The following is a 25927-nucleotide window of genomic DNA, read 5'->3' on the forward strand; positions in this document are numbered from 1 at the left end:
TCTTCAGAAGTAAATAATTAGTAAAACAAATGCAGGCAATGCCTATTAGTATTATTTTCACCTAAATCTCCACTAATCTTAAACGAGGTAATGTGTGGTTGTTAGCAAAATCAACAAAAGGCGTCTCTACAAGAGCAATTTATAGGATAAGAAAAACTGGCCTGGTTTGATGCCTTAACACATAATTTAAAAATAAGTAGGTCTGGAAATTACAAAAAAGAATCATTTCTAATTGTAGCATTGTAGAGAAAGAAAATTCAGATTCTGAAATTATAGAAAGCACTGTGCATGTATATATTTCCCAGTGAAGACATCCTTAGTTTATTCAACAGGGGATCTTCAATTGATCCCCAGCCACCAAAAGGCTAAGAATCTTTGGTGAGGATAAAATAGCTCTGAACTGGGATTCAGGAAACAAAAATTCTAGTCTGAGCAAATCAATTAGCCTATTGGCCCTTAGTTCCCTTAGATAAAGAAGGAAGTTGAACTAAATGATCACTATCGAATTTTCCATCTGGGACAGTCTGTGGTTTTCTTTCAATATCTTCACTAAAAATAGGAAAATGACAAAGCCCTTGTTATAGTCAGCAGCATATACTTTGTAGCTTCACTAATTTCTGAATGGAAAGAATGAATGAATAGCTAACCTAGAGGAGTAAATGTTCAGCGTGACTTTTAGTTAGTTCTTCTTTAACAATCATCCTTTTTTTCATTTTTTTTTTTTTCTGAGACTGTGACCTTCCAGGTAACATCTTGAGCATTTTGGAAAGACACTAGCTTTTTCAAAGCTTTTGAGCACCATCTTACTATGCCAGGGAACTATTAAATAGAGTAACTCCTCATTTAACTGACATGGTTGAGAATTAGCTTGATCCACATAGGTGAAATTTAAGTTTTAGGGTATGAGCTTATGGCATCCTTTTTGATGGCTTAGAGCTCTATCTGACTCCCTGGTCTGGGGCTACCTTTGGGACAATGAAGTCTGTTAGAAAATATTGGACACCACGTGATATCATTGGTTGGGAAATTTTACTTGCCTTGAAAGAGCACAACATGATTTCAAAGGAATTCTGACTGAAGATGTTAGACACAATTTTACTCAATACTAAAAAAGAGCTTCATGGTTGCAAGGAAGATTTGGTGAATCAGAGACCTAGATGTTCATTATTATTGTTTCAGCAGAAATCCCAGCTATAAGAACCCAGCTATAAAGGATTCTTTTTCCTTAAGAAATTGTTTTTTCTTGTTTTTAAAATTTGTACAAGAGGAAAGTTTGGTCTAGATCCAGAAATTAATGGGAAAATTACCCTCAGGTAGCTGGTAGTAGATAGCATAACTTCATGATCTGGTAACTTTAAATATCACATGTAATTGCTGCAGTGAGAGTCGGAACACAGGTTGAAGACATAATGAAATTACTACGGAGAGGAATCATCTAACCAATAGAAATCAGCAAGAAGCTATAGCTACACTGCTGCCATCGAAAAGGCAAGTAAATAATGGCTTTAAAAGTCATGGGGAATTCAACAATAAATTTTACACAGATGTGAAGGGATGACATAACATAAAATTTGTAGTATCATCACCTGCTGAGAAAAAAAGTTCATTTTTTTCTTTAATGAAAAAACATGTCTACTTCAACTCTAACACATGTTTAAATCTATGAAACTGTAATCTACCTAGGGAATCTACCTGAAATAGAATGATTTTAAAGCTGAAGTACTAACTCATTGTGTTAGAAAGCTATTCATATGATAGAAAAATGACCTTACAAAAAGTTGAATTTGTAGTAAATTATCACTGATATCTTTGAGGAACAAGGACTATATCTATACTTAAAGTATTTGTACTAGATACCTTCATCTTTTACTTTATTGAAATACTGTGAGAAATTTCTCAAAAATAATATAGCATATTTAAATTGCCCTTCAAAGCTCATATAAAAAACGTCTATGAATGCTATTTTCTTAATGTGCAAGAAAACTTGTATTTTCAGATGCAACTCTATCTGATGTATTATTCCTCTATAAAACCCTTAAACTTTACTCAGAAATCATTAGATTTCTAAAAGTTATTTTGTAAACCCCCATTCTCCTTCTGTACGAATGGTATGCATACTTTTGCAGTAGATAAGATTTAGAATAGAAGTAAAATATAAATTGATTATAGTGATTCGAGGTACAGGTAGATTATTATGGATTAGCATAGACAAAGAAAGTTAAGTGGAGAAAAGAGTTAAACTCACCCTAAAGGAAGAGATTTATCAGAATTGAGCACTGTATCTTAAGAATGAGAAGCAGAATATGCATATCGGTGGGAATTAGCATGACATGTGTAGGAACGATGAGGCATTAAGGAAGACAAAATAAGGATTTACGGAGAAAAGATTAGCGGCAAAAGGTGAAGAGATTCTGTCAGTTTTTAATAAAGAAGTAAAATTGTTTAGGCTTAATGTAGAAGAAAATAAGTAGTCAATGTGTTTGATCTTAACTTTTTGATGCTTTGGATAAGGACATGATGTAGATGTTATTTTAGGAAGGTTAATCTTGGAGCAATATTCAGGCTGACTCTGAGAAAGGAAAAACAATCAGCAGAAAATACTGAAAAAGAAAACCAAACCCATTTTAATAATTCTAATGTAAGTCTGAGCCCCTATTTTGTGTACAGATAAAAGACAAATAATGGAGTGGCAAACCAAGGGCCAAGCAGTGTCAGTGTTCTGGCCTGATTTGAGGCAATAGGGGAATGCGTTCTTTATAGGGAACAAGAAATAATAATAAAACTGAATAAAAGTTTGTCTCTTTCTAATATAAGTGATAAAATACTTTTTTCCTGAAAAAATATTATTTTTGGTTTGAATACCAAACAATTGCCATCGTTACTGATGAGTTTCAATCATATATACATAAGCTTTAACTTAACATATTTTCATTACTTTTCCTTTAATAAACATTGTGTCTTGCAAAGATAGTAATTCAAAGAACTCCTAGTTATAAAATCAACTCTAATTACACTTAGGCTCAGCTATTTTAGTTCATTTCAAGAGTCAGTTCATGAAAATTCAGAACCCTTTGAGCTCATTTCAGGTAGAGCTTGTGTTTCAAAGCCCTATACTATTAGATATTTATTCAATGAAAAGTAGGAAGTTTGAAATAAGCAAAGAGGGTACAGTGATTTTAAAAATAAAAAAAACTATTTTATTTCTGTAATATTTACTTATTATTAATTTGTATATTTTCAAAGGATATAATTAGATATATGAGGTTCAATAAAACAAAATTTTCACCATGTTTTCCATGGCCATTGTTATAATTTGTTTTATTTTAGGATTATTGCTGAAAATAATTTTCCTGTACAGAAAAGGTGGGTGTTAGAAAAAAATCCACTTTGGGAGTCAAATATACTAAGTATGCCATAATAGAGGCATTTGCAGGTCTATATATGAGATAAATGACGTAGAATCATCAAAGGACTCTTTGGGTTTTGTGTTTAGGTATTGGGAACGTTAAACATAATAAAGAATTTGAAACAAGGAATCAGTTGGCTACTTTGTGAGGAGGAAGAAGAGAAGAAAAGAGTAAGTTTGGTGTTTTGCATATTTGATTTAATATGGTGATGGCTACTCTAAGCTGAGCTAGAACATATACATTTATAAATCTATGTGTCCATACATATTGTAGCTCTTACCATATATTGCACTGTAGTGATTTGTTGAAATGTTCATTTCTCCTGATACATAGTGAATCTCTTAGACTTAGCAAAGAGCATGGCACAGATCAGCCACTCAAAAGCACACAAAGATTGAGTACATGAACACATGTGGATCAGTTAAAGACCTGAGAATACATGTACTGTGAAGGTCAAAAATGTGTATTCTGAAATCAGATGGCTCCTTTTTTAGAGCTGATCAATACGTCTTTCTTTTAACTTTTATTTATTTATTTAATAAAAGTGGTTTACATTTAAGGTATACAAAATGATGTTTTAATACATATACACGTTGTTAAATAATTACTACAACCAAGCTAATTAACATAGCCATCTCTTCCCATACTTACCTTTTGTGGTTATATGTGATGAGAGAACCTGAAATCTACTCTCTTAGCAAATTTCCAGTATACATCAAAGAATTATTAACTATAGTCACTATGCTTTACTTTAGATCTCTAGAACTTATTCATCCCATTACATAACTGCAACTTTGTACCCTTTGACCAATATCTCCCCATTTTCCCCACCTCTACCTCCTTGGTAACCACCGTTGTATTCTCTGCTTCTGTGAATTTTACTTTTTGATATTCCATATATATGTGAGATCATGAAGTGCTTTTCTTTATGGTCTGGCTTATTTCACTTAGCGTAATGTCCTTCAGGTTTATCCTTGTTCTAACAAATGGCAAGATCTCCTTCTTTTTAAGCCTGAATAATATTCCATTTTATATATACACCACAATTTCTATATCCATTCTTGCGTCGATGGACATTTAGGTTGTTTCCATATCTCGTATTATAAATAATGCTGCAGTGAACATGGGAACATACATTTCTCTTTGAGGAACTGATTTAATTTCCTTTGGATATATACCCAAAAGTGGGATTGCAGGATCATTTGGTGGTTCTATTTTAATTTTTTGAGGAATCTCCATACTATTTTCCATAATGGCTGTAACAATTTATATTACCACCAGCAGTGCAAAAGACTTCTCTTTTTTTCCACATCCTCGTCAACATTTGTTATTTTTATCTTTTTGATAATATCCATTTTAAAAGGTGTGAAGTGATATCTTATTGTGGTTTTGATTTGCATTTCCTGATTATTAGTGATGTTGAGCACTTTTTCATATACCGATTGGCCATTTGTATGTCTTCTTTTGAGAAATTCAAGCCATTTGTCCATTTTAAGTCAGATTTTTTTTTTCTATTAGATTGTTTGAGTTCCTCATATATTTTGGATATTAACTCCTTATCAGAAAAATGTTTTGCAAATATTTTCTCCCTATCTGTACATTGCCTTTTCATTTTGTTGGTTGTTTCCTTTGTTGTACAGAAGCTTTTTAGTTTGATGTAGTCCCACTTGTTTATGTTTGCTTTTGTTGCCTGAGCTTTTGGTGTCATATACAAAAATTTATCACCAAGGTCAAGATTTTTCCTTATAGATTTTTTCTTATAATTTTCTTTCAGAAGTCCAATTTCATTTTTTTTTCATGTGGCTATCCCATTTTCTCAGTACCATTATTGAAGAGACTAACATTTCCCTATTGTGTATTCTTGGTCAAAATTAATTGACTGTATATGTTTGGGTTTATTTCTGGGCTCTTGATTCTGTGCCATTGATCTATGTTTCTATTTTTATGCCAACATCGCATTGTTTAAATTACTACAGCTTGTTTTTCTTTCTCAAGATTGCTTTGACTATTTTTTGTGGTGCTATATAAATTTTAGAATTTTATTTTCTCTATTTGTGAAAATGCCATTGGAATTTTGATAGGGATTACATTGAATCTGTATATCACTTTTAGTAGTATGAACACTTTAATAATATGCATTTTTCCAATCCATGAACACAGGATGCCTTTCCATTTATTTGTGCCTACTCCAATTTCTTTCTTCAATGTTTTATATGTTTCAGTGTACAGATCTTCCAACTTCTTGGTTAAATTTATTCCTAAGTATTTTATTCTTTTTGATGCTGATAACTGGGATTGTTTTCTTCATTTCCTTTTCAGATAGATTGTTGTTGGAGTAAAGAAACACACTGATTTTTTATTTTTGTTATTTTTGTTAGATTTTGTGCCCTGCAATTTTGCTAACGTCATTTATTAGTTTTAACAGTTCTTTTTGAAGTCTTTAGGGTTTCTACTTACAGGATCATATGATCTGCAAACAGATAATTTTACTCTTTCTTTTCCTCTTTGATGTCTTTTATTTCTTATTCTTTGCTTATTTTCTTTCTAGTATTTCCAGTACAAAGTTTAATAGAAATGGCAAGAATAGACATCCTTGCCCTGTACAGGATCTAAGAGGAAAAAATTTCAGTTTTTCCCATTATGATATTAGCTGCGGGCTTTTCATAAGAGGTTTTTGTTGTGTTGAGGTTATGTTCCTTCTACATCTATTTTACTGAGTTTTTAGAATGACTAGATATTGAACTTTAAGTACTTTTTCTGCATGTATTGAGAAAATCGCGTGGTTTTTATCTTTCATTCTGTTAATGTGTACACATTGGTTGATTTGCATATGTTAAACCAAACTTGTATCCCAAGGATAAATTCCATTTGGTCATGGTGTATAATCTTTTTGGGTGTTGTTGAATTCTTTTCCTAGTATTTTATTGAAAATTTTTGCATCTATACTCATCAAAGTTATTGGCCTGTAGATTTCTTTTTCTGTGGTTCTTTGTCTAACTTTGTTATCACAGGGATGCTGACCACAGAAGATGAGTTTGGCAGAATTCTCTGTACAGTTTAGTTTTTGGAAGAGTTTAAGGCAGATTGATATTAGTTCCTCTTCGAAAGTTTAGTAGAATTCAGCTGGGAAGGCATCTGGTCCTGGGCTTTTCTTTGTTGGGAGCTTTTGGTTACTACTTAAATCTTCTTATTTGATATGAATCTGTTCACATTTTATATTTCTTCTTGATTCAGTCTTGGTAGGTTGTATGTTTCTAGGAATTATCCATTTCTTCTAGGTTATTCAATGTCTGCATGGCTGGACTTATCCCGATACTCAATTTTAGCTTAGATTTTACTCCCTCAAAGATGTTCTCTGAGCAACTACTAAGGAAGCTTTCTCAGTCACCATCTATCCCATCACCTGGCTTATTTTCTATATTTATTTTCCGTATAATTTCAATTAACACCAATTGAAAGTATGCATCTTCTTACATATTTACTCCCATTAGAATACCCGGTTCTGTTTTGTTATTTTGTATTAGAAAAAAACTAATACAGTGTCTAGAATATTTTTTAGAAGGAATGAGTAACAGAATAGATTTTTTATAAATATTTAAAGATACAACGATTATTAGTGCCTTACAACTCCAAAAGTTTTCCATTAATGACAAATTTTAAAACATTAAACATTGCATTAACTTTTAAAATAATCATTCTTTGAGTACTATAAGTGCTATAATGTGATTTAGCGTTCAAATTATTCACTTGCTGTGTGGAAGCTTCAGATAATTATAATATTTGCAAAAAATGATACACTGATTGTTGTATTAATATTAAAAACATGGCATCTTACAATCATATGCCTCAGAATACAGAAATTGTGCTGTTATATTGTAGAAGAGATAGATATAGACAAGATGGAACAATAAAAACTTCCCTTCTCTATTCAGGGTGAGAAACTAGCACAGGAAGAGATGGAAACTACTTCTAGAAGAACCCAAAGTCAGGAAGCTATATGCTAGTGAATTATGCAATTAAACAATTTTATATACATCACTGCCACTATAAAAGAAGACACAGAACTTCTTTTAGTTTTGATGCTTGGTTACTTGGTTCATTTAGACTATTTCTCTTACAAGATAATTTAGGTAAAACTACTTATAGGAGAAAATCTATGCAAAGCAGATTCATGATTACGGCTACTTCTCAGAATGAGAATATGTCTTTTCTAGACATACCCTATGCACAAACTATTTCTCTACTGTGGAAACTTCACTATAGACCATGAGCCTAGGTATTTAAAAGGATGCTGAAGAGAAAATAATAGAAAAGCTCTCATTAAATTCTCATACACACATTGTCACCATTTACTTCTACCATATACACATTGACTCTGCAAAGATTGTTCTATGTCAATATCTACTTAAGCTAATATGACTGGTCTTAGAGATGATCAAATTGGGCTATATTAACATTAATCCTTGTATAAATGGTAACTAGAATCAGGACCAAGGCTTTCCTATGCCCCAGGCAGGACCATCATGCAAATGAAGTTTAGTTACCCAGTGAATATTACCCATTATACAGTTACCTATCCTTTGATTTCTCTTTTGCTTTTCTATTTTGGCAGTAGCTCAAGTAAAAAATCAAACATGTCTCTTTATTTAAATTTTATTTTCCTTTCAGTCAAGTCTGTCAAACTGAGACGACAAGAAACAAATAAAGAAAAAAATGCGGCATATCTTGATAGATTTCCTTAGAATGGCCATGACACCTGTCTAATTATAAGACATTGAAATGCAACAACGTCCTTAAACAGACAGACATTCTGTCTGCCCTTGACAACCTTCTCTTGCCCTTTCTATCATGCTGAACTTAAAATAAAACTTCATGAATATGACCCCACTGGTTTGGAATTTGTGACATTAAGGCATAAGAAACACAGTTGCTTTAAAATGTTGCATGATAAAGCATAGAGGGTCCCATTTGAAGATAAATAAAATATAGTCAATAATACTTTTCAATCTAAGGAAAAAGTGGTATTTTCAATAATTCCTTTTTCTCAATCGTTATTTACTGTTATCTCTAGATTAATAGAGAAGTATATTTAAACGAGTACTGATTAAACTAATAGCTCTTTTTATTAAAATATAGGTCGAGGGGGTGACATTAGCATCATGGCTGAGTGAGTTGTTCCCTTTGTCTCGCCCCTCTAAGATACAACAAGTAGGATACCCATAGACCAACAAAAGACTCTCTGTATAGCATACTAGATGGCTGAGAGATCCATCTATACATCTGAAAGTGAGTGGACTGGACTTCCTGGAGGAAGTGGCATCCAGAGGGCAGCGGCAGCTCCCAAGACTGGAGGCTCCAGGTACTGCAGCCTTGCCTGTGACCTGAGGCCCTGGAAATTCTGGTAACCCCTGAAAATATTGGCCCCCCAGGAACCCAGGCAGCCCAGCTCCTGGAGTTGCCCGGAACCACTACAGGGCCCGTGACTGAAGGTTCTGGGAGCCATGGTGATACCTGTGACTCAGCCCACTCTCTCTCCCTCTCCGACAGTGTCTTGACTCCAGCCTTCCCAGGAGCAGAGACTGCATCCAAGACCACGATCTCCACAGCAGTGGCAGCAGTGCCCGTGACCTGAGGCTCCAGGAATCATACTGGCACCCGAGACCAGAAATCAGGAACCACAGCGGTAGTCATGACTCAGCTTGCCCACCTCCCCCAGTAGTGATGCCCGCAATCTGAGGCTTCAGAGACCCCAGCAGTACCATGACCCAGACCCCTCACCCTTTCCCATGGCAGCACCTCCACCACAGGCCCTTTCAGCAGCAGAGGCTGCATGCAAGACCCCGGACTCCAGCATTGGTGGCAGTATTGATCTCAGGTTCCAGGAATTGCACTAGCACTCGAGACCAGAGTCTTCAGGAACCCTGGCAGTGCTGTGATCCAGGTACCCCTTCCCTCCTGGCAGTTGTGGTGTTGCCCATGAGCCTGGCCAACCCAGTAGTGGCAGTAACACTCACAAAGTTAGTGCCCCCAGCAGAGGACATGCCAGCACACTCAGAAAACTTGGGAGCATCAGCACAAGTGGCACATGCAGCAGCCACACCTGAGCGAAAGAAGAGCCCACAGACAGTCAGGTAACAGCAACAGTGGAGCCCAGGACTCCAGTCCCCGCCATCTGCAATGGTACCAACAGATTTGCCCCCCCCCAACCTGTAGCAGTTGTGCCTGCAGACCTAATACTTGCAGATGTGACAGAAGTGCTTGCAACCCCAGCTCCCACACCACTCTCTCCACCTCTCCACTGTAGTGAGGAAATCCACAACATAGGTGACTGTAGAAGCAGCAGAGGTGCTTGCCAGCCTGGTGACCCTGGTGGCAACACTCACTACTGCAGCAACATTGTAAGTAGCAAGGCACCAGAGACTTTGGAGGCACAAACAGCACAGTGAGGGCACTGACAGCACCTCTGGCAGAGGCAGTGGGAGGTGGAAAGTGGAAAGTCTCAAATACAACCAGAAACCACTCAGGATCAAAGTAAACAAAGCCTTACCCACGTAAGAAATGTGTTCACCGCAAGTGTGTCAGCACAGGAACAAATCATCAAGCACCATGGAAAACTGCAATAACATGGTATCACAAAAATAAAATGACAATTTTCCAGAAACCAAACTTAAAGTCATGGAAGATTGCAATCTAACTGACAGAGACTTCAAAATGGCTGTCATGAAGATACTCAAAGAGTTACAAGAAAAGACAGAAAGATAGTTAAATGAGCTCAGGAATAAAATTAATGAAGAGAAGGAGAACTTCACCAAAGACATTGAAACTATAAAACAATGAAACCAAAATTCTGGAGCAGAATAACACTATAAATGAGATGAAGAATAAAGTAGAAAGCATTGGAAATAGAGAAGAACATATAGAAGAGAGAATTTTCAAGCTTGAAGATAGAAATCTAGAAATGATTCAGGTAGAAGAGAAGAGAGAACTAAGATGTTTAAAAAATGAATAAATATATGACTCAAATAGGAAAATCAACATAAGGATAATGGGTAACCCAGAAGGAGAAGAGAGGGAGAAGGGAGCAGAGAGCTTTTTAAAACGAATAATAGCTGGGAACTTCCCAAACCTGGGGAAGAAGCTGGATAGACAAATACATGAAGTTAACTGAACACCTAATTATCTCAATGCAAAAAAACTTTATCCAAGGCAAATTATATTAACTGTCAAAAGCCAATGGCAGAGGGGCTGGCCCCGTGGCCGAGCGGTTAAGTTCACGCGCTCCGCTGCAGGCGGCCCAGTGTTTCGTTGGTTCAAATCCTGGGCGCGGACATGACACTGCTCATCAAACCACGCTGAGGCAGCGTCCCACATGCCACAACTAGAAGGACCCACAACAAAGAATATACAACTATGTACTGGGGGGCTTTGGGGAGAAAAAGGAAAAAATAAAATCTTTAAAAAAAAAAAATCTATTGGGGCTGGCCCCGTGGCTGAGTGGTTAGGTTCGCGAGCTCCGCTGCAGGCGGCCCAGTGTTTCGTTGGTTAGAATCCTGGGCGCGGACATGGCACTGTTCATTGAACCACGCTGAGGCAGCGTCCCACATGCCACAACTAGAAGGACCCACAACAAAGAATATACAACTATGTACCGGGGGGCTTTGGGGAGAAAAAGGAAAAAAATAAAATCTTTAAAAAAAAAAATAAAAATAAAAAAAAGCCAATGGCAGAATAAAAGAATGTTAAGGGTGGCCAGAGAGAAGAAAACAATAACCTACAAAGAAATCCCTATTAAGCTATCAGCAATTTCTCAGAAGAACCTCCACAGGCCAGGAGAGAGTGGAATGGTATATTCAAAATATTGAAAGATAAAAACTGTCAGCCAAGAATATTCTATCAAGCAAACCTATCTTTCAAATACAAAGGAGAAATACAAACTTTTCCAGACAAACAAAAGCTGAGGAAATTCACAGCCATTAGACTTACCTTACAAGAAATCTTGAAAAGAGCTCTCTAACCTGAAACAAAAAGGCAAAGGTATACAACATTTTAAGAAAGGTGATAAATAGATAAAATCAGAATATTGCAACTCTATACCGGAACACATTAGTAAACAATTATAATGTAAAGGCTAAAATGAAAGAAAACATTAAATATAACTATAACCACTTCAATTTGGTCACAAACTCACAGTACAAAAAGGGATAATTTGTGACAACAAAAACATAGAAGGGGTAGAGGAAAAGGATGGAACTTGCATAGGCAAATGGAGATAAGATACTATCAGCAGAAAAACAACTATGTCATCTATGATATCTCTTATACAAACCTCATGATAACCACAAGACAAAAATTCAGAGCAAAGTCACAAAGCATAAAAACAGAGCAAAATTCCAAGACTTGGAAGCAACCTAAGTGCCCATCAACACATGAATGAAGAAAGAAGATGTGGTATGTATGTATATATATATATATATATATATATATATGTATATATATAGTGTGTGTGTGTATATATATATGTGGTATGTATGTATATAATGGAATACTACTCAGATATAAAAGAAGTTGACATTTTGCCATTTGCTAAAACATAGATGGACCTTAAGAGTTTTATGCTGAGCACAATAAGTCAGACAAAGACAAGAGGGGAAGGTGACTGCTGGAGGGGGAAAAGGGTAAAGGGGCATACATGTATGCTGATGGAGGGCAGCTAGAGTTTTGGTGGTGAGCACAATACAGTCTATACAGAAGTCAAAATATAATGATGTACACCTGAAATTTACATAATGTTATAAACCAATGTTACCTCAATAAAAAGGAAAAAAGGATGACAAGCCATAGTCAGTCAGGAGGTGATTGTAATTAAAGGAAAATGAGATGACGATTGCAGAAAATTGTGAATGTCCTAAATGCCGTTGAATTGTTCAGTTTAATGTGGTGAATTTCATGTTATGCGAATTTCAACTCCATGTTTTATTTTAAAACTATATATATGTCTAATGTTAAAAATATCTCTAGTATTCTATTAATATTTTTATATTTATAATTATATTTTCATGTGACATAGTTTAGTGAAATATACTTTCATAGCTATATAAATTATAAAATCAACTATTTTTTGGGTTTCCATCTATGTGTTAATATTCTTTGCCAAAGATTTTCTTCCATTATATTTTGTGCTTGATATATTCCTCAAAATATATACATAATGCTGTGTGCAAGTAAACAGAATCACAGATGGTTTAAAAGCTGAATTGAATTAAAAAATTTGTACTCAAATTTGTTCTTCTAAGTACTGAGAACGAAACACTACTATCCCCAAGGTTAGTTGAGTTTCTTCAATAACAGGCCCATTTAACATGAAGGAAATCCACATTTATCACAAATAGTTTCTGTTTTCAAATTAATTTAAAAAATACAGGCAATTCTTCATAGTTTAAGAAGATGACTGGAAAGCGTAACTTAGAAAAGATAAAGACAAAGTCACTGAACTCAAGAGATTTACAGTGAATGGAAGGTATTAGTCAAAAGCCCAGTCTTTCTTTCTGTTTGTTTGATTAACTCAGTCAAAATACACTATAATTATATATCTCTTAGCCAAACAGAATATTATATTCTTCTACTCAGATGATGGGAAGTGCGGCATCCCACGCAATAAAACTAGAGCACGTGGGTGTGCTTCTTCATTGTAATAGGATACTGCTCTCTAATCTATTCCCCAAAGTGTCTTAATGTCCATCTAGTCCAAAGCTCTTTGTTTCCTCCATTGTTTGCGGTCTTAGTAAGTATTACCCTTATCACTTGCTCATGCCAGAAATTTGAGAGTCACACACGTCTTCTATTCCTCCATTCTTCTCCTCTACTTCTCACATTTTAAAGTAGTTTTTCTCTATTCTCAATATCACCTCCTTAGTACCACATAGCATAATCTCCCCAAAGGACCACTGCAAATCCTCCTATCTGGCTGCTCTGCGTCTACTTTTGTCCATTCTAGTTCCTTCACCAAATCAGAGTATGTTTTTTCAAACAAAAATTTGATCTTGTTAATCCGTTTTAAAAATCTCTTAATGTCTTATGATTGTGCTTAAGGAAAGTTGAAAATTCTTACTTTGATCTTTGGATTATTTTATTATCTCATCACCACAGTCTCCTTCTATTCATTTAATCCCAAAAACACTTGATAGGCCCCAGCAGGTATCACTTCCATCTCTCCTTTTCTCCCTTCCTCCCTCTTTCCTTGTTTCTTTCCCTTCCTTCTCCCCTTCCTGCCTTCTTCTCCCTCACTTCTCCCTTCCTTCCTTTCTTCTTCTTCTGTGTTCTGTGCCTTCCAATAAAGATTTTGATTTTACTAGTTACCGTAGAATATAACTGGAGTTCATAGCTCCTTCCCTATTCATCTCTACTCCATAACTCCAAAACAAATATAGAATTTTAAAGAATTTTTCAATAAGAGTTTTCTTTGGTTTTTATTAGAGTTTATCTCAGAACCAGGATTATATCTTTTTTCCTTCAAAATCATATTGTCCTTTGTATTTGTGAGTGCCTTACTTACACTAGAAATTCAAAAAACTGAAAGAAAACAAACCCTGAGCCTTGCATTACTTTTTTTAAAAAAAAAAAAATCCTCTTCATATGCTTCCTATATGTGGCAATATACAGGTTATAATATAGTAAGTACCAGACAGACAAGAGACCATGTCCAGTTGGGAGTTTATTCTCTTTATTTTCTTTTAGATACAGTACTAGATACTATGAGCATCATTTCTGACTACTCATCTTGAAGATGGAATTCTTGAGCATGATGAGTTTCAGGCTTTTGAGATAGTTAAGAAAAACCTAGCTGCAAAGGAGGCATATAGACTCCAAAGGAGGATGCTATCAGCCTGCAGCTGAGCATGTGAAAATATTATCAGGTAACTTTCCAGGGAAGATGGTAGTATGAGCAGTAAGGAATGATCTGAGCCCAATTTTCTTTTATTTTGTGTGAAACTGTTCAACCATGACCTGAAACACAGTTTTCTTTTATCTTATTTAGAACATTCATAGATGAATTTCTCAATAATCTATGTATATTTCTCAAAATTTTTATAGTTATATATGGCTATCTGGCAATATATTTTAAAAGTTAAGTAAATAATGATCCAGCAGTTCCACTTCTGGATATATACCCAAAACAATTGAAAGCAGGGACTCAAATAAATGTCAGTACATACATTTTCATGGCATTATTATTCACAATAGTCAAAATGTGGAAACAATTCAACCGTCCTTTGGAGGATGAATGAATAATCAAACGTGGTATGTACATGTAAGGAAATATTATTCAATTTTAAAAACAAATGAAATTCTGATTCATGTTACAACATGGATGAACCCCAAAGACATTATTCTAAATGAAATAAGCTAGATACAAAAGGACAAATATTGTTTAATTCCACTTATATTAAGTATCTAGAATAGTCAAATTCATAGAGATAGAAGGTGGACGACTCATAACCAGAATCTGGGGGAGAAGAGAATTGTTGTTGAATGAGTACAGAGTTTCAGTTTGGAATGATGAAAAATTTCTAGGGATGAAAAGTGGTGTGATGGTTGCACAACAATGTAAATATACTTAATGTCACTAAAATGTACAATTGAAAATGGTTAAATGATACATTTCATGTTATGTATATTTTATCATGATAAAAAAGTTATATAAATGTAATTTCATACAAAGACTTTCTTGTCATCTCAAGAAATCCCTGGCCCTTTTTTTATGCTTGTTCACAGCAACCTACAGATTATTCACTCTCATCATACACATGAACCCAACACAGAAAGCTCTGACTTTCATCCTAATTTTCCAGCATCAAATTGTCCATGACACACTTACATGATCCTAGATATTCAAAGATATATATATTAAAAGGTGGTTAATATTTCCATAAAATTTTAAAACCATGCTTATATCTAAGAATTCATATAATTTTATTTAATTCAGGACACAAATAATATCAGTCATAATACATATTAGAGAATGAATGTTTTTTTCCAATAATTCATGAGTATCTAAGATGATTTTGAAATCTTCAGTGAAAAATAAGATGTAGGAAAAAAAAGGTAGCATTCAAATATGAATGGATTATGACATTATGTTACAACTGTGGGACATAGTGAATCAAAGTGTATGTACCAGAGGACTAGAACAAGAAAATAAAACAGAATTGAAAAAGAAGAGCTGTAGGACAGTAATTATGGTATATAGAAGAGAAAGTAAATTCTTACATCACTTGGTTTTCACTTCATTTGTTCTATGTATTTGTTAGTTTTTCCTGAATATCAAACTCTCCCAACACTTAGGGCTTAGAAAAGCAATAATTTATTTAGCTCCCTATTCTGTAAGTCAACAGTTTGAGTTGGGTTTAAATGGTGATTCTTTTCCATGAGTCTCAGCTGGGCTCGTTCGTGCATATATAGTTAATGGCTGGTGTAGCTGAGGGATGTCTGGTATTGACAGCCAAGATGTGATAGCTTGTCTTTACTTGATGCGGTTTCTTATCCTCCAGCAGTCCTCCTTGTATTTATCCACAAGGCAGTGGCAGAATTTAAGCATGCTAAGATTCTTGAGACCAAGGTTATAACTAGAACAAGGCCACTTCCACCACATTCTATTGGGGAAAAAATATGAAGGGCAGAATAAACAGTGAAATAGACTAAATTTTAATGGGAAGACCTTCAGAGTGTCATTTCAAGAGGGTATGGATAAACGGATGAAAGAATCTATTCACATTGTTACAATTTGTCACATTCTATAAGAGAAGTATTAAAATCAGGTTTATGTGAAAATGGAGAAGACAGTCTTCACATTCCAGAAGCTCTACAATATAATTAGAAAATGGTGCATGTTATAGGAACTGGGATGACAAAAATGCAATAAGAATATAGATAAAAATAAATATTTTCACTGCATTAGGGAAGATCTTATAGAATAGATAGACTTTTGCATTAGACCTTGACTTAGAAGGACGGTTCTAGCAATGCTACACTAGTCTAAAATAATTTTCCCATTTTCTCAATTTTAAACTAACTCAGAGAGTGGCCTCAGTACTGCAAGGAATGTTCTAGTAATAGTTTCATGGCAGCAACAGCAATATGAAAGATAAATATGTGCTTATAAAGTGACTCACATCTGTTTCAAAATTAGACCTGCACAATTTTTTCACTTCGATATGTATTGTGAACACACAGAAAGTGAAATGAAAGGAAGTATTAAACTAATGAAAAGATGGAAAAAGTTTAAATAAGTACCTGTTTCATTTGTTATTGGAAAAGTCATGTGGGAAAAACTTTGTGTTTAATAGTAAATACTAGACTTTAACAGAATAAATAAGTGATGGAAATGGAGCTTATCTTATGAGATAATTTCCCATAGTTGAATATTTCCCATAGTTTAAAATGCAGTTTCACAATAAAGAATTAAATAATGAGGTATAAACTATGGTATTCCTGTAGTAAATCTTGGAATTTTTCCTGGGTAAAACTGTGAAAAAGTTATTTTTATTTGGAATACCAAGTTTCCAATCATATAACCTTTCTCAACTTCTAGAATGCTATAGTTTTTATTGTTGAGACATTCTTATTTCAATCAAAACCTATAGTTTTAAAATAGTCTGCTATCGGTTGAATATTTGTTATTCTATAGTTATTGTATGTATTTGTTTTCTTGTTTTATTTGATTTTTAAGAAATATAATGAAAAATATCTTGCCTGCAAAATGAATTTTAGATATTAGCGAGGTTATGAAGGAGGTATAGTCTTTTTTCTTTGGGGTGTGACAAGAGACGTGCTATTCTTTAGCTTGTGTTATATAATTAAGTAGTCTTCAAAATAAGATTTATGCTCCTGGAAGTCCATAAAGTCTTTCCAAGGACTGAATGCCCCCAGTATGTTTTGAGAGAATTAATTTCCACATCCTCAACTTCCATATATACTTTTTACCGAAACTGCTTTAGAATATTCCTGAGTTCAACCTCTCCTATCTCCTACTATATCAAAATAGAAGTGTTATTTGATTTTTGCTAATTTATGCTCTAGCAAAAAACAACTCTTCAATTTCAGTGACTTGCAATAAAAAATTATTTTGTACTCACACTGCACATTGGCTGCTGATTAGCTATGGCTGAGTTCCAAGCTAAAGATCAGCTTCAAACCTTCTTAAAGTGTCTTCTTATTTCTGGATTCAGGCTCAAGGAGCAGAACCTATTTGGGACATGGTGGGAGGAAGATGCAAACAAGCTAGTGGAAATATACAGTTGGTCTCAAAGTTTCCATGTTGCTGTGTCAAATGTCATCTCCTTTTATATTTCACTGACCAAAAAAGATTTGCTCTCAAGCCTGAAAGTGGGGCAAACAGATATTTTTCTACATGAAGACCTATGATTCATACGGAAACTGGCAGGGATGCATCATAGGAGACAATAATAGGATCTAACTCAGAAGTCAAACTCCTTACTCATCCCATATCTCACTGCAGTACAGTGCTCAAGAACATAAAAATATCTGAAGAATCACATAAATGGGTATTTCAAAATATGGCATGTGCATTAGGAAGGATCTTTAATTAATTAATCAAACCAGTTTAATTCCATAGTACTTTTGGTATTATCTTATTCATGTTCATGTTCTTATTTGTATTTATTGGCCCATATTGGATATTATGAACTCAAAATAAAAATTATAGTTTAGATATTGAGACTAATTTTTAAAAATTTGACTAGAATATTTTCCAGATATAAGAAACTTTTTATGATAAAATTTTCACATGTGATAACACTTCAAATCCATTGTGAGGCATAGCATAACATAGTTCAAACTTATTTTCATAAATCATTTTGTGGCATAGACATGCCAGATATAGTTGAATCCTCATTTTATTTCATCTTAGAAAATGTTGAAGGTTTCTAACATATTAACACAAAACTAAATATATTTAAACCTATGATGAAAATTTCAAATGTCAGCTTAATACTGTGTAAAGTGGTATGTAATTGTTTTGTTATTTTAAGGAGCCACATCATTAATTAAGCTATTGTCTCTAATTCCCACGTCCTCCCTTTTCCACCCTCATCTATGTTGGGAGTGAGGTACTGCAAATTTCACTTTTCCCTGGTTAGCTGACATCTTATGGAGTTCTGCCAAAAAGAAATGCAAGTGGGAAACTGAAAGACATGAAGATAGACAAAGTACTTACTTTTTCCTGTTTTGTACCACCTTAGCAAAAGCTCTTTCTCCCTTCAGCAGGAGTTGGTTTTAGGTTCCATATTCTAAATATATTGATATAGCTGCTTTTACCATGAATTCTGGATTTAATGAGTTAGCTCAAGCACCTGAAATTGCCTCCAATTCTTTACTTGTTTAATTGGTTTAAACTTGGATTTACAATGATCGAAATGCTATAAGAAATTCAAGGACAGAAAGAATTTCTATAAGAGAAAGAAATGTTGAGTGCATTTATCATGTGTGACCTGCATACTATCCTCCATTACATCCCCAATAGGGCCTAGAAGACACTCCATTCACTAAGACATTGACAAATTCATTAGCAAAGGGAACACCAGAATACTTGAAGAGCTCTATGGTGGCAGTCCTCTGTAGGCTGGATATGACTATGGGAAACGCTACCATTAAGATGGCTTTCTTATTTTAGCAGGGATGATATGATCTTAGAGTAGTGAGGGTCAAGTGATAGTACTTAACTCTTATAGACAAGGAATCACAATTACCATAATGTACAGCAGGAAGACAATAGTGATCAGAATGTTTTGATCTACTGGAACTCTTGCTAGTGGTTAATTGAATATGTTGTCCCTGAGATTAAAACAGATAAGCAGCCTACTAAAATATTCCTCAATCTCCATAACAGAAAAAAATTCCAAGTCCAATACCAAAAACTTAACTTAAGTTGTCAAAGGAGAGTCACAGCCCTCACCATGTTTCCATTCCTAAGTCACTTCACATTTTGGAGCTTTCTTACTGAAGAAATTGAATTCCGTGAAAGTTCCAGGATCTATCACATAGTGAAATATTTTCTCTGAATCACTGGTGTGGTGCTATTGCTTCCTGACCAAATGCATGAGTCTAGGAAACAAGGAATCAAAGGTGATTGGCAACTTTCACCATTATTCCTCGTGATTCTCTCAAAACTTTTACACTTACAGTCTTACAAATTTGGGATTTGGTGAACTGGAGGTATTAGCCAAGGGAGTAATTTATGATTCCGTGAAATTGAATACTTAGACTAATACCTGGCTTTGTTGGAATCTCATGCTTTTTTCTATAGGCAAACATGAGTTGTGGTGATTATGAAGGGAAATGAGGCTTCTACTATTCAAGGCTGACAAAGAGGCCTTTTTTTGGACACAGGTGATACTCTGGGCTGCATCTCAGTTCCTCTGTGTCCAATAAAAATAGTTAAAGGAAAACTACAACAACCAAAAAAAGACAGGACTACTGAGGACTCCTACTCTTCAGGAGTGAAATTTTGGGTCACCCAAACTGGTAAAAATCTCCAACCACTGTGGCTGAGGATAAAAAGAACATGGAATGAAAAGTGAAATAATAAAGTAATGCACATTCAGGAGTGGTTAAAGAATTGTAGCACTTATGCACAGTGTCTCCCTTACTTGGTAAATGTGTGTGTGTGCATTTCTCTTCCCTTTCTCCTTATTTCCCCTTACAGTTCTACATAAAGATTATGTTGGTGATTAACTTTACAACTTAGTCATTAGGTTAAGGAATATTCAGATTGAGCTGGCATTCAATGTAAGCAGTAATTAATGTCACCCAAATTTGAGTAACATGATTGTGGAAATGCGTATCTGCCTTCCTTGCTCTCCAAAGTTAGCAAGAAGTTTTAGAGTGGGGGAGCCAAAGAAAAGGGACCTTCTGAAATCATTAATTACTTTGATCATGTTATAAAAAACATTAAGCAGGTATTATGTCCAGCTCTCTGAAATTTCTAATAGTAACAATTTGTTTCTCTTTATTTAAGTAGTGAAAATGAGGCTGAATTTTTTTTAAATCGAGTATTTTTAGGAAGAAAAAAGTTACCTAGGAGCACACGGCACTCTAGGGCTTGATACCTTCTTCCTCTTAGATTCATCCTTTTTTTGTTTTTCTAGTCTGTAACTTCCTACAAATCCTATTCTCAGTGTTAATATTACATTGCTTATTTAAACTTTATATGATTCTCTCTCTCCCAGTTCCTCAATTTTTAGACCTCCTTTCAAATCCCCAAGTCCATATTCAAGAGCTGCCTGAACTTTACTTGCTCTTTTTTCTTTTTTTAAATAAGATCTTCTTCCGTGTGAAGAACCACACCAAATTCTCTTCTTCAGCTTAAGTTTACAATCCAAAGTTTTCAGATTTACATCTCTGCTTTTCTAGTCTTTTCTGAAACTATCACCAGCCTGGTCACTGAGCTGTAACTCTTTACTAAAATTTACAACAAAAAGAAAAAAAGTGCATTCATAACAGGACTAATCAGAAGAATTTTAACAGAATAGAATTTTAACAAAAATAGAATTTTGCCTTGTTTTATCTTATTGCAAGTAATAAGACATGCCTATACCTGCTTCCTTGTTAGTGCCTATATACAGAAGGGGTATAATTAATTTCTAGTGTGTAACTATGTTGTATGAGCCAAGGTTCATCTGTATGAATATGTTTTACTCTTTTTACTATGTTTCCTATTTTTGGAGAATAGTCATGGCTCAATACTATAATTAATTAATAAATTCACATATTCATTCAACAGATATTTACTGAGTTAAATCCCCACATCACATGCGACATGAACCACATTGTTTTGGTTGATGAAAAAATTTATATTAAATGAGTTCGCATTTCAATAGAAGGAATAAGGTATGCATCCAAATAAATACTGGGATTACTAGCAGTTTAGAATTAAATTTAATGTATTATAATGAATTATGGCCATAAGGCCATTAGATGTGTTCAATAAAATTAGATATTGTTGATAACAAATATTTATACGATGTCAACAATTTGGTAAGAAATTTAAGTTATCTGAGCTATATCCAGTGTTTTAACTTTCAAGATTATAAATGTAAGGTAATCAATCAGTTTGACCAAGAAAAAAATTCTCTTCTCTCTCTAATTCTTCCTTTTCTCTCTCCTCGTTCTCTCTCTCTCAATTCTCCCCTCCCCCTCTCTTTCTTCATCTCTTTCCCTTTTTCTCTCTCCTCTCTTTTCCTGTCTTTGTTTAAAGTTTTTTTTCTAAGTTCAAACATCCTGAAATACAAAGATGGAAGATCCCGTGGTTCTTTTGCTAATCCTGCATTTTATGTTTATGAATTGACTTAAAATGAGAAGAAATCGGAGATAAGGAAGGGAAGGGTTATTTGCAGAATAGAAAGAAATACTGTTAAGTGAGTCTTTGAAACTATTAACAAAGCTGAAAAGTATAACCTGTTTGAAAATCATGTAATATCTGAGAAAAGAGAGGTTTAGATTGACAACATTAACAGACGTAGAGGGTATTATGCTAAGTGAAATAAGTCAGACAGAGAAAGGTAATTATCATATGACTTCACTTATATGTAGAATCTAAAAAACAAAACAAATGAACAAACAAAACAAAACAGAAACGGACTCACATTTACAGAAAACAAACTGGTGGTTGCCAGAGGGGAGGGAGGCTGGGGGTGGGTCAAATAAGTAAAGGGGATCAAGAGGTACAAACTTCTAGTTATAAAATAAATGTCATGGAAATGTAATGTACAACATAGGGAATACAGTGAATAATATTGTAATAACTTTAGTATGATAGGTGGTATCTAGACTTATGGTGATTATTTTGTTAATGTATATAGATATTGAATCACTATGATTATGCCTTAAACTAATATGATATTGTATGCCAATCATACTTAATAAAAATATATATCGGAGAAAAGAGAGCTTTATATTTGGAAGACAAGTTAATAGAAATAAAAGCTTGATACCATTTGATTTAGTTCATATCACATTCCGTAAGAGGAAACTCTACAGGGACAAAAACAGATCAAGGCACAGGGGTGGGGAGCAGGGATCAAGTAAAAAAGGGCATAAGGAAATTTTTGAGGTAGTTACATGACTGTATATGTTTCTTAAAATTCACAGAACCATACACTAAAAAGGGTGTAAATTATATTAAAAAAAAACAAGAAAGAAACAAGCAGATTTGGAAAGAATTCTGATGGCATTAATACGTAGAAATACCAAATTTTTGCATGCTAGTCACCCTCCTCTCTCTAAAGTACCTCAAGGGAGATTTATAGAAAAATAGATAACTATAAAAGAAAGGAATGATATGCTATATGTTTAGCTGGACTTGCATCTCTAATTCCCAAATGCAAAGAACACTAGTAAACTTGAACAGATTACCCACTTGAAGTTTCAGGCCAGAGCGGCCCATCTCTTTTCTGCTTTAAGAAAACTGAATATGAAGACTGGATGGAAGAGAAGAGATACCTTACACTTACATCTATGGAGGAAGAGACACTGTTCAAGTTACCAGTTAGATCATGTAAGAGGAGGAAAAAAAGAGAAATGGCATTCCATATCCATTTTAATAACCGATGAAAGTGCAATGAATGACCTAGCCCCCTAGTTAATGTGGCTGAACATTCTTGCTCCTGAACCTGATTTTCTAGTTATTTCTTTTTCATTCCCTGCTATAGGGCTAATGGTGAAGTATGGTTAACAATCAAAGTTTTCTGGGTTTAAGACCATGGATTAAAATTTTCAGAACAAAACTTTTCTAGTAGCCTGACCTTGATTTCTGGCTGTTCTTAATATTTATTCATAGGGAATCAAGTCACATGATAATCATTAAAGTCTGATAGTTTCAATAAGCTCAAATATTTAGATGTGAATTATCATTCTTTTCAGATGATCCTCCATTAAATCTAAGAAATGACCTAAAAATGCAGAGCTTGATAAATTTTTCAGATTTAAGGGTGCACATGTGGGGCAATCTAGAGTAAATTACACCAGACAGTCATTGCTGGGATCGTGGGCTTTCATTCGGTACCCTAGGGATGCTGTCTTTCAGAAGGTCATGAAATGTAGGAGAAGGTTCCTTTGAGAGTCAAATGAATTTGAATTGGCATTCTAACTCCAGCACACATTAATTGTGTGAACTTGATCAAATCACTCAATCCTTTTCAACCTCATCATCTGCAAATTAGAAATTAATACCTATTCGTTAGAACTGTTTGTGAATTGGTAACAGCAACCATAATGTATTTATCATCACAAATAGCATGTAGTAGAATAGATGTTTTCTTTTCCACTGCACTTCACTCAAATGAGATTCCAGAAAAGATTATGCACAGCTTCCCCTCTATAAAAAAATAAAAATTAAAAAAATTTAATGAGATGTAACTAAATAAGTTGTGCCGGGAGCCGCCCACCAGTCAGCTAAGCCTACCTATCCAAGGACAACGGTCCGGGAGAGAGATGAGGAAACGCACGGTGGACCCTCAAAAGATGGCGGTCAGCCGCACCTGATCCTACTCATGGTACTAATTTTAACAATATTGCTCTTGCTGTTCTTTTTCTGTACATGGGGATATCTTGGGGAAAATCTCTCCAAGCAGGGGAAGGAAGCTGACGTAACCTGGCCTTCTAGGTAGGGTTCAGGGGAACAACAGCCTGAAGGGAAAAAACGTTCTGACCTCCTCCTGGAAAGGCGGTAAGGGAATTTGGACAGCCCTCGAGGAGGAAGCCTTCTAATAATCAGCCTCAAAAGAGAATATTACCTCCTCAGGTCCTTCTAGGAGGTAGATATTATCCTAGGCCTGTTAGGACAGAAGGTAAATGGTGGCACCCACCCAGGAGCAGAGGCACTCCAAAACTACCCCTTCCTAACACAACTCACGATCCTGACAAAGTTGCAGAAAAATATCATAACATATTGACAGTGGAGAATTGGGATTATGATAAGGATTGGGAACCCTATAAAAGAGTTAATGGTAAAAGAGAAACCCCAAGCACTGTGCCTGTGTGACTTTCAGTCAGATGGAGCTGGGGGCCTGTGTGTATTTGGTCCCCTTACACTTTGCAATACTTCTGCTTTTGTTATTACAGGAATAAAGATAGAGGCTTAGGGCCATTCGACCCATGAGGAACTAAATCTAGACGTTACACCCCGTTTTGCAATCAGTCTTAAACATCTAGACCCCTAGTAGACATATAGAAAAGGTCAATATCTACATTTAATAAAGGTTGCTTACTTCTCACAGACATACTGTGCTGATATTGTAACAAGATATGCTTATGTACCCATTTTGTTTGCCAAAATTATGTACTGAGACAATTCCATGAAATCATAAATGCATGACCTGGACCCTATGTAAGTGCTTGAATGCTTTGAATAAATCAAGCTTGGAAACCTCACTTCCAGTCTCACCGTAATTTCTTTCTTCGCCGACGCCGTTCATCCCTCAGGAAACCCTACTAGCTGGAGCTGGACTCGGGCAAAGTTGACTAGTAGTGTTCCTTCTAGTATATCCAAGCACCATCGTTCCATCCAGGGGAGCTACTCAATTATCAAGAGACCATTGTGCTTGCTTAAAATAAAATGCTCTTCTTTTTACTATAATTACATATTGTAATTAAGACAAGAAAATTGAACAGAAAAAATTTATTTAAAATATATAATAATTTATCTTAAAACTGAATTGAATATTTTGGAAAGATTTGATAAAATTATGTCTCTTAAAAACGTCAAATTAGGAGGGGCTGGCTTGTGGCCTAGTGATTAAGTTCAGCACACTCCACTTCAGCTGTCTGAGTTTGTGGGTTTGGATCCCAGGCATGGACCTACACTGCTCATCAGTCATGCTGTGGTGTCACCCCACATGCAACGTGAAGGAAGACTGGCACCAATTTTAGCTCAGGGCTAATCTTCCTCAAGTAAAAAAAGAGGAAGATTGGCAACAGATGTTAGCTCAGGGTGCATCTTCCTTGGAAAAAAAAAAATCAAATTAGGAGTAGGTGAGGCATTTTTTTAAATATTGGGAAATATTTTATTTTTCTAGATGGACTCTGCATTGATGTTTAATAATTTAATTGCCTATCATATATTAAGGGTATGATTTATAAAAGAGATTTGGAATGTCGATCAGAGGATACATAGTCAAAGAGGAATCCTTGACTTTGCATCAACTGTTTGGAGAGTAATTTATATGAATTACATTAAAATGGAAATGCTTTAAAAGTATGAAATTACTTTATGGGTCTTTTAAATTTTATTTTATGGTTCTCTCCTTTAACGGATTTTTTCTTTAATGTATGGCATAGTGACTATAGTTAGTAATACTGTATTGTATACTCGAAACTGCTAAGAGAGTAGATCTAAAGCATTCTTACCAAAATAAAACAAAAAAACCCAAAACTATGTGTGGTGATGGATGGGTTAACCGACTTTTTTATTTAAACAAAAATATCCTTTTATCAGGCAACCTTTCTTG

The sequence above is a fragment of the Equus asinus genome, chromosome 3 (assembly GCF_041296235.1).
Source record: "Equus asinus isolate D_3611 breed Donkey chromosome 3, EquAss-T2T_v2, whole genome shotgun sequence".
Lineage (NCBI taxonomy): Eukaryota > Metazoa > Chordata > Mammalia > Perissodactyla > Equidae > Equus > Equus asinus.